The sequence below is a fragment of the Trichomycterus rosablanca genome, chromosome 15, assembly GCF_030014385.1.
Source record: "Trichomycterus rosablanca isolate fTriRos1 chromosome 15, fTriRos1.hap1, whole genome shotgun sequence".
Taxonomy (NCBI): Eukaryota; Metazoa; Chordata; class Actinopteri; order Siluriformes; family Trichomycteridae; genus Trichomycterus; species Trichomycterus rosablanca.
In genome coordinates this window covers 22,081,562-22,096,300 of record NC_086002.1, presented here as the reverse complement: position 1 = coordinate 22,096,300, position 14,739 = coordinate 22,081,562, and the positions used below count along the sequence as shown (strand labels likewise).

Sequence of the window (14,739 nt, the reverse complement as noted above, 5' to 3'; positions counted from 1 at the left end):
TGTGTATGTAATGTGTGCATGTGTGTGTAATGTGTGCATGTGTGTGTAATGTGTGCATGTGTATGTAATGTGTGCATGTGTGTGTAATGTGTGCATGTGTATGTAATGTGTACATGTGTATGTAATGTGTACATGTGTATGTAATGTGTGCATGTGTGTGTAATGTGTGCATGTGTATGTAATGTGTACATGTGTGTGTAATGTGTGCATGTGTATGTAATGTGTGCATGTGTGTGTAATGTGTGCATGTGTGTGTAATGTGTGCATGTGTGTGTAATGTGTGCATGTGTATGTAATGTGTACATGTGTATGTAATGTGTACATGTGTATGTAATGTGTGCATGTGTGTGTAATGTGTGCATGTGTGTGTAATGTGTGCATGTGTATGTAATCTGTGCATGTGTGTAATGTGTACATGTGTGTGTAATGTGTACATGTGTGTGTACATGTGTACATGTGTGTGTAATGTGTGTATGTAATCTGTGCATGTGTGTAATGGGTGCGTGTGTGTGCGTGTTTTAAGCAACAGTAACTCACTATAGTTCCTTTAGGTTACATTGTGGATCCTCCTGTAGATCTTTGAGCAGTTTTACTCCTGATTCTCCTGGATGATTGAGGTTCAGATGCAGTTCTCTCAGATGTGATGATGGATTTGATTTCAGAGCTGAAGCCAGAGCAGTAAAACCTTCATCTGTAATACTGCAGCTCCTCAACCTGCAGAATAAAATCATTTAATAAAAATCATACATCATCTTCTCCCACCTCCTCCTCCATCTCCATTCAGATCCACAACCAGACAACATCACTGAGAAATCTTCAACATGTAAAACTATTCTATTATATTAATGATAAAGTGTTTTATCTTGTATGAGAAAGATGAGTAAAATATCAAACTCCTACACACATCAATATCAGTTTCTGTATGAATGATCTTCTGTATCTACAGTGTAAAAGTGAAGATCTTACTCCAGTATCTCCAGTTTACAGTGTGGATTCTCCAGTCCAGCAGAGAGCAGCTTCACTCCTGAATCCTTCAGTTTATTGTAACTCAGGTTCAGATGTTTCAGACTGGAGGAGTTTAAACTGAGAACTGAGGACAGAACTTCACAACTTTTCTCTGTTAGATCACAACCCCACAACCTGGAGAGAAATAATCAGATCAATCAGAGAAAGTAGCAGATCTGATAATATTACCCAGAATGCATTGCAAATGAAAGTGAAAGCAGTTCAACTGATGATGCTGAATCTGTAATTGTTCCAAAGTGAGTGTAAAATGTGATTTCAGACTTAAAATGGATTCCACATTTTAAATGCACTTTCACAGTTCAAATGTGGGATCTTCAGTAGATCTAGTGGTGTTAAACTCCTAATATACAGTGTATCACAAAAGTGAGTACACCCCTCACATTTCTGCAAATATTTCATTATATATTTTCATGGGACAACACTATAAACATGAAACTTGGATATAACTTCGAGTAGTCAGTGTACAACTTGTATAGCAGTGTAGATTTACTGTCTTCTGAAAATAACTCAACACACAGCCATTAATGTCTAAATGGCTGGCAACATAAGTGAGTACACCCCACAGTGAACATGTCCAAATTGTGCCCAAAGTGTCAATATTTTGTGTGACCACCATTATTATCCAGCACTGCCTTAACCCTCCTGGGCATGGAATTCACCAGAGCTGCACAGGTTGCTACTGGAATCCTCTTCCACTCCTCCATGATGACATCACGGAGCTGGTGGATGTTAGACACCTTGAACTCCTCCACCTTCCACTTGAGGATGCGCCACAGGTGCTCAATTGGGTTTAGTCCATCACCTTTACCTTCAGCTTCCTCAGCAAGGCAGTTGTCATCTTGGAGGTTGTGTTTGGGGTCGTTATCCTGTTGGAAAACTGCCATGAGGCCCAGTTTTCGAAGGGAGGGGATCATGCTCTGTTTCAGAATGTCACAGTACATGTTTGAATTCATGTTTCCCTCAATGAACTGCAGCTCCCCAGTGCCAGCAACACTCATGCAGCCCAAGACCATGATGCTACCACCACCATGCTTGACTGTAGGCAAGATACAGTTGTCTTGGTACTTCTCACCAGGGCGCCGCCACACATGCTGGACACCATCTGAGCCAAACAAGTTTATCTTGGTCTCGTCAGACCACAGGGCATTCCAGTAATCCATGTTCTTGGACTGCTTGTCTTCAGCAAACTGTTTGCGGGCTTTCTTGTGCGTCAGCTTCCTTCTGGGATGACGACCATGCAGACCGAGTTGATGCAGTGTGCGGCGTATGGTCTGAGCACTGACAGGCTGACCTCCCACGTCTTCAACCTCTGCAGCAATGCTGGCAGCACTCATGTGTCTATTTTTTAAAGCCAACCTCTGGATATGACGCCGAACACGTGGACTCAACTTCTTTGGTCGACCCTGGCGAAGCCTGTTCCGAGTGGAACCTGTCCTGGAAAACCGCTGTATGACCTTGGCCACCATGCTGTAGCTCAGTTTCAGGGTGTTAGCAATCTTCTTATAGCCTAGGCCATCTTTGTGGAGAGCAACAATTCTATTTCTCACATCCTCAGAGAGTTCTTTGCCATGAGGTGCCATGTTGAATATCCAGTGGCCATTATGAGAGATTTGTACCCAAAACACCAGATTTAACAGCCCTGCTCCCCATGTACACCTGGGACCTTGACACATGACACCAGGGAGGGACAACGACACATTTGGGCACAATTTGGACATGTTCACTGTGGGGTGTACTCACTTATGTTGCCAGCTATTTAGACATTAATGGCTGTGTGTTGAGTTATTTTCAGAAGACAGTAAATCTACACTGCTATACAAGTTGTACACTGACTACTCTAACTTATATCCAAGTTTCATGTCTATAGTGTTGTCCCATGAAAAGATATAATGAAATATTTACAGAAATGTGAGGGGTGTACTCACTTTTGTGATACACTGTATCAGGATGGTGGGTGGAGCAGCTGGTAGAGCGAGTACTGCAATGCAACAGTTCCTGAGCTCCTAGGATCAATTATCTGGTTATTGTCTGTGAAGAGTTTTGTATGTTCTCCCAATAGTTCCCTGCATTTTATGTTTTTTTTTTCTGAACATAAAAACATTCGAGGGCAAATTAGTTACTCTAAGTGGCTCCTGGTGTGAGTTATTGTATCTAAAAGTGTGTGTGTGTGTGTGTGTGTGTGTGTGTGTGTGTACATAAAAGGAGACACACAGCCTGGTTTGCTTCAGAGTGAAACAGATCTTCTGTATCTACAGTGTAAAAGTGAAGATCTTACTTCAGTATCTCCAGTTTACAGTGTGGATTCTCCAGTCCAGCAGAGAGCAGCTTCACTCCTGAATCCTTCAGTTTATTGTTACTCAGGTTCAGATGTTTCAGACTGGAGGAGTTTAAACTGAGAACTGAGGACAGAACTTCACAACTTTCCTCTGTTAGATTACAACCAACCAACCTGGAGAGAAATAATCAGATCAATCAGAGAAATGAAAGACATCACCCTGCACTAGTCACTAGGCCCATCACTAGAGCTAAACGTAAAATATCCTTCAGGAATCTTCAATATATCTCTCCCTCTGCTTTCTCAGATTCTCTTGTTAAAAAGATGTCTGTCTGTCCTGTACTGTCTAGTAATTCATCTGACCTTGTCGATTACTATAATGACATACTCGCCTCATGTCTTGATGAGCTGGCTCCTTTGAGAACCAAATTTGTTTCATTTAGTCATTCTGCACCATGGTACACAATTGAGCTTCACCAAATGAAATCCCGTAAACGCCAGCTTGAAAGACTTTATAAGAAAACCGGTCTAACAGTACATTATCAGATTTATTCTGATTATCTTCAACATTACAAAGACGCTCTTACGGCAGCCCGATCCACTTACTATTCCGAACTCATACATGCTGGATCAACAAATCCTAAGACTCTCTTTTCCACAATAAATAAACTTCTCAAACCAGTTGACAATACTACCAATTCCTTTACAGTTGACAAGTGTAACTCTTACCTCTCATTTTTTCAAACAAAAGTTGAGAATATCCACAATTTTCTGACAGTTTCCCCTGTCATCTCTGTTTCTCCGCCTATCTCATCTCAATTTATTACCCAGCCTCTGTCTCAGTTCTCACCTGTGTCTCATTTGGACCTATCTGAGATCTTAACAGGGATGCGAAGCTCCACTTGTGTTTTGGATCCTGCTCCATCAAAACTTGTTAAGGGTTGTTTTCCAGTTATCTCATCACTTATCACAGAGATAATCAATTCCTCTCTTAGTTCTGGCTCAGTCCCTCAATCACTCAAATTGGCTGCTGTTACTCCCATACTTAAAAAACCTGGACTTGACTCTAACATTATGAGTAACTTTCGGCCCATTTCCAATCTTCCATTTCTGTCGAAAATACTGGAACGTGTTGTTGCCTCACAGCTCAAAGATCACCTAAATTCCAATAATCTATTTGAATCATTTCAGTCTGGTTTCCGCCCCCGGCACAGCACTGAGTCAGCCCTCCTCAAAGTCACAAATGACCTTCTTCTTTCCTCAGACTCTGGACAAATTAATATTCTCGTCCTCCTTGATCTTACTGCAGCTTTTGACACCATTAATCACTCCATTCTTCTGTCCCGCCTTGAATCCTCTGTCAACATCACTGGTACTGCCCTTTTGTGGTTAAGGTCATATCTCATAAACAGACAACAGTTTGTTAATATCAACAATTGTAGTTCTGCCATTGCTCCACTGTCCCAAGGCGTTCCCCAAGGCTCAGTGTTAGGTCCCCTTTTGTTTATTCTTTATATGCTCCCCCTTGGTGACATCATACGTCGGCATGGTTTACATTTCCACTGCTATGCTGATGATATTCAGCTTTACATCTCCTCCAAATCCATTAATACTGAACTTCACTCCACTCTGACAAATTGCATCACTGAAATGAAATTGTGGATGAAAGCTAATTTCCTCAAATTAAACTGTGAAAAATCAGATATGATCATCGTAGGTCCTACAACCCTGGCAAAAACCACAAAAAATTTTCAAATTACCATTGATAATGACACTTTGTCTCCGTCTTCTAACATCCGAAATCTTGGTGTAATTTTTGATAGCAACCTCTCTTTTGACCGCCATGTAAATCACATCACCAAAACTGCTTTCTTTCATCTAAAAAACATAGCACGTCTACGTCCATCACTCTCCTTTTCTGCCGCCGAAACCTTGATTCATGCTTTTATTACATCCAGAATTGATTATTGCAATAGCATCCTTTATGGTACATCTAACAAAATCCTAAAAAAACTTCAGTATATCCAGAATTCAGCTGCTCGCCTCCTTACTCATACTCGCTCCCGTGATCATATTACACCTGTTCTACAAAAACTTCATTGGCTTCCCGTTGCTCAACGCATTCAATTCAAAATTCTTCTATTCACTCACAAAGCTCTCCATAATCAGGCCCCATCCTACCTCACCGACCTGCTGCATCAGCACATTCCCTCCCGTAGCCTTCGCTCTTCTGAGGCTAACCTACTGTCCATACCCTCTAGGACCAAGCACCGGACCTGGGGTGACAGGGCCTTTTCCATAGCTGCTCCATCTTTATGGAATGCTCTCCCCAAACACCTACGAGATTGTCTTGACCTGTCCAAATTCAAGTCACTTCTCAAAACTCATCTATTCAGAGTGGCATTTAACTTGTAACAACACAAAATAAATGCTTTTATTTTTGCTATTCTTTTTAATAGTTTTTATACTTAGATCACGACAGAAATGTGAAGTCCTAGATCCTAAAACTTGTAAAGTTTTCAGTTTCCTGATTGCATGTAAATCTGTCCTGCTTCTGTCTAATTTTAAGAAATTGTTCTATATTTGTTGTTCTCTCTCATAATTTAGCTAATTTTTAATGAACTGTCTTATGCTGCTCTCTTTGTTTTTATCTTAATTATTCTTGATGTTGATGTACTATTTTGATTTTGTACTATGATTTGTATGGTGTATGTACGTATTTGTTTTGATTATTTGTCTTATGTAAAGCGTCTTTGAGTATCTTGAAAAGCGCTATATAAATAAAATGTATTATTATTATTATTATTATTACTAGTAGATAGAATCCAAGTAGCAGATCTGATAATATTACCCAGACTGCAGTGCAGATGAAGGTGAAAGCAGTTGAATTGATGATGCTGAATCAGTAATCATTCCAACAGCTTGTTAGCTGGTAGATAATTTAGCAACAATCACACTACAACATCTACACACTTAAAACCAAAATCCTCCCAAACACCAACCAATGAAACCTGGGATTTCAGTTCTAGTTTAATTAATGGTGCTTCATAATCACACAGGAGTCTGAATCATTATCAGATATTTTCATAGTGGTGTTCAAACACCTAATATATCAGGATGGTGGGTGGAGCAGCTGGTAGAGTGAGTACTGCAATGCAACACAGTTCCTGAGCTCCTAGGATCAATTATCTGGTTATTGTCTGTGAAGAGTCTTGTATGTTCTCCCAATAGTTCCCTGCATTTTATGTTTTTTTTTTCTGAACATAAAAACATTCGAGGGCAAATTAGTTACTCTAAGTGGCTCCTGGTGTGAGTTATTGTATCTAAAAGTGTGTGTGTGTGTGTGTGTGTGTGTGTGTGTGTGTGTACATAAAAGGAGACACACAGCCTGGTTTGCTTCAGAGTGAAACAGATCTTCTGTATCTACAGTGTAAAAGTGAAGATCTTACTTCAGTATCTCCAGTTTACAGTGTGGATTCTTCAGTCCAGCAGAGAGCAGCTTCACTCCTGAATCCTTCAGTTTATTGTTACCCAGGTCCAGATGTTTCAGACTGGAGGAGTTTAAACTGAGAACTGAGGACAGAACTTCACAACTTTCCTCTGTTAGATTACAACCATTCAACCTGGAGAGAAATAATCAGATCAATCAGAGAAATGAAAGACATCACCCTGCACTAGTAGATAGAATCCAAGTAGCAGATCTGATAATATTACCCAGACTGCAGTGCAGATGAAGGTGAAAGCAGTTGAATTGATGATGCTAAATCAGTAATCATTCCAACAGCTTGTTAGCTGGTAGATAATTTAGCAACAATCACACTACAACATCTACACATTCAAAACCAAAACCCTCCCAAACACCAACCAATGAAACCTGGGATTTCAGTTCTAGTTTAATTAATGATGCTTCATAATCACACAAGAGTCTGAATCATTATCAGATATTTTCATAGTGGTGTTCAAACTCCTAATATATCAGGATGGTGGGTGGAGCAGCTGGTAGAGTGAGTACTGCAATGCAACACAGTTCCTGAGCTACTAGGTTCAATTATCTGGTTATTGTCTGTGAAGAGTTTTGTATGTTCTCCCAATAGTTCCCTGCATTTTATGTTTTTTTTTTTCTGAACATAAAAACATTCGAGGGCAAATTAGCTACTCTAAGTGGCTCCTGGTGTGAGTTATTGTATCTAAAAGTGTGTGTGTGTGTGTGTGTGTGTGTGTGTGTGTACATAAAAGAAGACACACTTCCTGGTTTTAAGTGGTGTGGCTCTTATAGGAAAAGATCATTTTCCACCAGGAGACACCACATGTGTTATCAGAAGCTAACGTTGGACAAAGTGAAATTTATGATGATGTAACATGAACTGTCAGAGTTGTGATGTAAACACTTTTTCCAACATGGCCGAACAATCCAACAAATAATAATGTAGAATTTGTATGTTAATTCTAACAGTAAATCAGGTGAACGAGTTTCACCTCTCAGAAACCTACTGCCTGATGTGCACATGAAAACAGCATCACTCCAGGGTGTGTTACCACTATACCTGAATTGTTTCCCACCACGCCCCTGACCAGGATGAAGTGGTTAACTGAATGAGTCCTGATGTATAAAACTTTGTAATCATTCAAAACCTGATTTGATTTTAGAACATCAAACCCCCAGCTATTCAGATCTAACTGAAGCACAACTGATGATTTCTGGTTAAAACTGATTTACTGGTCGTTACTGGCTTGTTACTAAAATGTTGCTGTTACCTCTGTGAATGTTGCTAACTAAAAAGCTAATACACAAAATTCATTTTATTCCTGTATAGAGGAACACTGAGAAGATAAAAATAGCAGTTATGACTGAATCACATTTTTCTTCATCCATGATAAATTCCTACAGCAGGTTCAACACCAGAAACTCAGGTGCTGCTAGTTTAGGATCTAATCTCAGGTAAGTTAGTGAGATGCAGTAAAGAAACAATCATGATAGGATGTGATGATGTATGAAGACTCCAAAGAGTCCCAAACAAACCATCTACCAAGGTTCTGCTTTTATTAAAATGATGTTTTAGAGTGAAATAGATCTTCTGTATCTACAGTGTGAAAGTGAAGATCTTACACCAGTATCTCCAGTTTACAGTGTGGATTCTCCAGTCCAGCAGAGAGCAGCTTCACTCCTGAATCCTGCAGTTTGTTGTTACTCAGGTCCAGATGTTTCAGACTGGAGGAGTTTAAACTGAGAACTGAGGACAGAACTTCACAACTTTCCTCTGTTAGATCACAACCAGCCAACCTGGAGAGAAATAATCAGATCAATCAGAGAAAGTATTAGATCTGATAATATTACCCAGAATGCATTGCAAATGAAAGTGAAAGCTGTTCAACTGATGATGCTGAATCTGGAATTGTTCCAAAGTGAGTGTAAAATGTGATTTCAGACTTAAAATGGATTCCACATTTTAAATGCACTTTCACAGTTCAAATGTGGGATCTTCAGTAGATCTAGTGGTGTTAAACTCCTAATATATCAGGATGGTGGGTGGAGCAGCTGGTAGAGCGAGTACTGCAATGCAACAGTTCCTGAGCTCCTAGGTTCAATTATCTGGTTATTGTCTGTGAAGAGTTTTGTATGTTCTCCCAATAGTTCCCTGCATTTTATGTTTTTTTTTTTCTGAACATAAAAACATTCGAGGGCAAATTAGCTACTCTAAGTGGCTCCTGGTGTGAGTTATTGTATCTAAAAGTGTGTGTGTGTGTGTGTGTGTGTGTGTGTGTGTACATAAAAGAAGACACACTTCCTGGTTTTAAGTGGTGTGGCTCTTATAGGAAAAGATCATTTTCCACCAGGAGACACCACATGTGTTATCAGAAGCTAACGTTGGACAAAGTGAAATTTATGATGATGTAACATGAACTGTCAGAGTTGTGATGTAAACACTTTTTCCAACATGGCCGAACAATCCAACAAATAATAATGTAGAATTTGTATGTTAATTCTAACAGTAAATCAGGTGAACGAGTTTCACCTCTCAGAAACCTACTGCCTGATGTGCACATGAAAACAGCATCACTCCAGGGTGTGTTACCACTATACCTGAATTGTTTCCCACCACGCCCCTGACCAGGATGAAGTGGTTAACTGAATGAGTCCTGATGTATAAAACTTTGTAATCATTCAAAACCTGATTTGATTTTAGAACATCAAACCCCCAGCTATTCAGATCTAACTGAAGCACAACTGATGATTTCTGGTTAAAACTGATTTACTGGTCGTTACTGGCTTGTTACTAAAATGTTGCTGTTACCTCTGTGAATGTTGCTAACTAAAAAGCTAATACACAAAATTCATTTTATTCCTGTATAGAAGAACACTGAGAAGATAAAAATAGCAGTTATGACTGAATCACATTTTTCTTCATCCATGATAAATTCCTACAGCAGGTTCAACACCAGAAACTCAGGTGCTGCTAGTTTAGGATCTAATCTCAGGTAAGTTAGTGAGATGCAGTAAAGAAACAATCATGATAGGATGTGATGATGTATGAAGACTCCAAAGAGTCCCAAACAAACCATCTACCAAGGTTCTGCTTTTATTAAAATGATGTTTTAGAGTGAAATAGATCTTCTGTATCTACAGTGTGAAAGTGAAGATCTTACACCAGTATCTCCAGTTTACAGTGTGGATTCTCCAGTCCAGCAGAGAGCAGCTTCACTCCTGAATCCTGCAGTTTGTTGTTACTCAGGTCCAGATGTTTCAGACTGGAGGAGTTTAAACTGAGAACTGAGGACAGAACTTCACAACTTTCCTCTGTTAGATCACAACCAGCCAACCTGGAGAGAAATAATCAGATCAATCAGAGAAAGTATTAGATCTGATAATATTACCCAGAATGCATTGCAAATGAAAGTGAAAGCTGTTCAACTGATGATGCTGAATCTGGAATTGTTCCAAAGTGAGTGTAAAATGTGATTTCAGACTTAAAATGGATTCCACATTTTAAATGCACTTTCACAGTTCAAATGTGGGATCTTCAGTAGATCTAGTGGTGTTAAACTCCTAATATATCAGGATGGTGGGTGGAGCAGCTGGTAGAGCGAGTACTGCAATGCAACAGTTCCTGAGCTCCTAGGTTCAATTATCTGGTTATTGTCTGTGAAGAGTTTTGTATGTTCTCCCAATAGTTCCCTGCATTTTATGTTTTTTTTTTCTGAACATAAAAACTTTCGAGGGCAAATTAGCTACTCTAAGTGGCTCCTGGTGTGAGTTATTGTATCTAAAAGTCAAGTCAACTTTATTTATATAGCGCTTTTTACAATAGACATTGTCTCAAAGCAACTTTACAAAATCCAGGACCAACAGATACAAAAACCCCTGTTGAGCAAGCCGAGGGCGACTGTGGCAAGGAAAAACTCCCTGAAAATTACAGGAAGAAACCTTGAGAGGAACCAGACTCAGCAGGGCCCATCCTTCTTGGGTGGCCTGGAGGATACTTTAAATAAATACATGATTTACACAAATCATACAAACACAGAATTAAATGATCTAAAAGTCATAACTGGTAATAAATAGATAAATAAACAATTAAATAATAATAGAGTTGTTATCCGCTCTAGTCTTCAATAAAGTCTGTAGTGATTTCTTGTCGTTGCAATTACTCCAGACCCATCACATCTGACAGGAGCAGCATCGTTGTAAAAGTGTGTGTGAGTGTGTGTGCACATGAAAGAAGACACACAGCCTGGTTTGCTTCAGAGTAAAACAGATCTTCTGTATCTACAGTGTGAAAGTGAAGATCTTACCTCAGTATCTCCAGTTTACAGTGTGGATTCTCCAGTCCAGCAGAGAGCAGCTTCACTCCTGAATCCTTCAGTTTATTGTTACCCAGGTTCAGATGTTTCAGACTGGAGGAGTTTAAACTGAGAACTGAGGACAGAACTTCACAACTTTCCTCTGTTAGATTACAACCCCTCAACCTGGAGAGAAATAATCAGATCAATCAGAGAAATGAAAGACGTCACCCTGCAGCAGTAGGTAGAGTCCAAGAAGGAGATCTGATAATATTACCCAGACTGCAGTGCAGATGAAAGTGAAAGCAACTGAGTTGATGATTCGGAACGTGTGTGTCACCCTGAGATGGTTTAATTGTTTACGCTGATTGTTTCCCAGGATGAAGTGATTAGTGTAAATGAATGAATGTGTATAAAACTTTGTAAATAATTTTATACTTTTTTAAATTTATCCTTCGGGATTAATAAAGTATCTATCTAAAAGTGAAAATCTTACTCCAGTATCTCCAGTTTACAGTGTGGATTCTCCAGTCCAGCAGAGAGCAGCTTCACTCTTGAATCCTTCAGTTCATTGTTACCCAGGTCCAGATGTTTCAGACTGGAGGAGTTTAAACTGAGAACTGAGAACCAATAGCAAGACTGCTCTACTGTACTAATTTTCAAACTATACTACATATTTAAAAAGATTGTTTATTATGAATGTATTTCTCTCTTTAATACTGAACTTCATTTATTTTTTTTAAAAGACATAATAAAAAGAAAGTTTGTCATAATTTGTCTTAAATTTTTTAAATCAGGAAAAAAATTGCATCGTGAACCCAGTATCGTGAATCACATTGAATCGTGGGTAGAGTGTATCGTTACAACCCTACTCAGTATAATTAGCAGAGTGCAAGTTAGTAGGTGGTGTAAAAAAAGACAGCATAATTATTTTATTTTATTAAATTAACTAAATTAAAGTTAATTTCAGACACATTTTGGGATCAGACTGCAACACTAGTTTAGCAACTTCTCAGTTTTGTGAATCTAATTATTAGTATTTAATTGATGAACTTATGAATCAAATGTCAATGAATGACTCACTCAGCTTTTCTTGATTCTTTCACCACTGGCAGCAGCTTCAGAAGACCTTCATGTGATGGGTAATATTTCCTCAAATTAAACTCATCCAGCTCCTGATCTGAGTTCAGCAACACAAACACCAGAGTCGACCACACAGCAGGAGACAGAGGGCGTCTATCGTCATGAAGAGAACCTTCTCTGTTCAGGTATTTTTGAACTTCCTGCACTAGAGAATCATCGTTCAGTTCATTCAGACAGTGGAACAGATTGATGGATTTATCTGGAGAGGGATTCTCACTGATCTTCTTCTTGATGTAACTAACTGTTTCTTCTTTGTTGTAAGAGCTACTTCCTGTTTGTAGCAGTAGGCCTTGTAAGACAGTCTGATTGGACTCCAGTGAAAGACCCAGGAGGAAGCGGAGGAAAAGATCCAGGTGTCCATTCTTACTCTGTAAGGCCTTGTCCACTGCACTGTTCAGAAAGTCAGACATGTTTGTATAGTTTCTAAAGATGTTAAAGAATCCAGTGTTTTTTCTGTTTTTATTGATGAAGGTGAGAAATTCATATAAAGCAGCCAGAAACTCCTGAACACTCAGGTGCACAAAGCTGAAGACCTGACCCAGGTGCAGTCCAGCCTCTTTTTTGAAGATTTGGGTACAGACTCCTGAGTAGACTAATGTGTTTTTGACATCAATGCCACTTTCTGTCAGGTCTTCCTCATAGAAGATCAGGTTTCCTTTCTCCAGCTGTTGGGAGGCCAGTTTTCCCAGTGCCAGTATTGTCTCTCTGGTCTGGTGTGGATCAGGGTCAGATTTCCCATGGTACTTTTGTTCTTTGTGTTTGATCTGAAAAATCAGGAAGTAAGTAAACATTTCAGTCAGAGTAAGAGTTTTGGGGATCTTTTTCCCCTCGGCTTCATCTAGAATTCTCTCTAGAACAGAGGCTGAGATCCAGCAGAAGACTGGAATGTGACACATGATATAGAGGCTTCTTGATGACTTCATGTGAGTGATGATTTTACTAGCCAGGTTCTCATCACTGATCCTCTTCCTGAAGTACTCCTCTTTCTGAGGGTCACTGAACCCTCGTACCTCTGTTACCTGGTCTACACACTCAGGAGGGATCTGATTGGCTGCTCCTGGTCGAGTGGTGATCCAGAGGTGAGCAGAGGGAAGCAAGTTCCCCTTGATGAGGTTTGTCAACAGCACATCCATTTTTACTGACTCCGTTATGTTACACAATCGCTCATTATTTTGAAAATCTAGAGGAGGTCGACACTCATCCAGACCATCAAAGATGAACAAAACTTTATAAGCATCACAGTCTAATGATAGCAGGTCTTTCACTTCTGGGAAAAACTGATGAAGAAGTTCCATCAGACTGAGATTTTCCTGCTTCATCAAGTTCAGCTCTCTAAAAGGAAGAGGAAATATAAAGATGACGTCCTGATTTGCTTTTCCTTCAGCCCAGTCCAGAATGAACTTCTGCACTGAGACTGTTTTTCCAATTCCAGCGATTCCTTTAGTCAGCACAGTTCTGATGGACGAGTTTGTAAAGAGGTTGTTACATTTGATGGGAATTTCCTTTGCTGCTGGTCTTCTGGATGCTGCTTCAATCTGTCTGACCTCATGTTCATTATTGACATCTCCACTCCACCCCTCTGTGATGTAGAGCTCTGTGTAGATCTTATTCAGAAGTGCTGAGCTTCCATGCTGGGAGATTCCTTCACTGATTCTTTTAAATTTCTCTCTCAGGTTTGATTTGAGTTTTTTCTGATATACAGAGACCAGTTCTAATAAACAGAAAATTATGAATCAGTATTTTACTGCATAATTTAAACACACTGTATATAATTTAATATTTTAATAAATAGTTTAAACCTCAATTATTATAATTTGCGTATTTGTAGATGTAGTGACTAGGGCTGTCGCGCTAACCGCAATTTTGAAATATCGCGGTATAGACCAGCCAACCGCAGGGCATGCCAAGCAACCGCAACACCGCGGTGTTTACGTTTTTTCTTTCTTTCTTCTATTTTTTTTTGTTTATATTGTTGCAGGGTCCATCTTGTTTTACGCTTACATTCGGGCGTAATAAATGTTAAATGAATTCATAATGAAAATGAGCTAGGAGCGTCATTTTCCCGCAACCTGTTCTCATGCGTTGCTGCTGAGTGTCAGGCTTTGTGTTTTAAAATGTAAACAATCGCAACAGGAATTATAGGCAAGTTTATTAATGATCAAATTGAGTTCACACTCAATAAATACTTGTAATTTAGACTATATTCAAACAGCCTTGGTGAACTAAAACACTTAATGACGGTTAATATGGCATTGCAGCCTGCAAATATTCACTTTCTGGTCTTGCTGGAATGATTTAAATGTATTTTTTCGTTGAATAAAAATGTATTGAAACGAATAATAACTTGAAATGTAGTATATATTGTTATGTTAATTATACCTACTAAATAGATAGTTTGTCGCATTGTAAAGTCGCATGCAGGTACAGTACACGTGTATTAGTGTAACGAGCCCCATCAGAGAGAGTTTTAGTACCGAGGGGAACATCGCTACCCCACTCAGATTCTCTCTAAACCACAT

General features: G+C 39.3%; 1 pseudogene; it reads right to left on the bottom strand.

The window, feature by feature from the left end:
* LOC134329105 (NACHT, LRR and PYD domains-containing protein 3-like) overlaps positions 1 to 14,739 on the bottom strand; it is a 40,682-nt pseudogene that overhangs the window by 14,821 nt on the left and 11,122 nt on the right.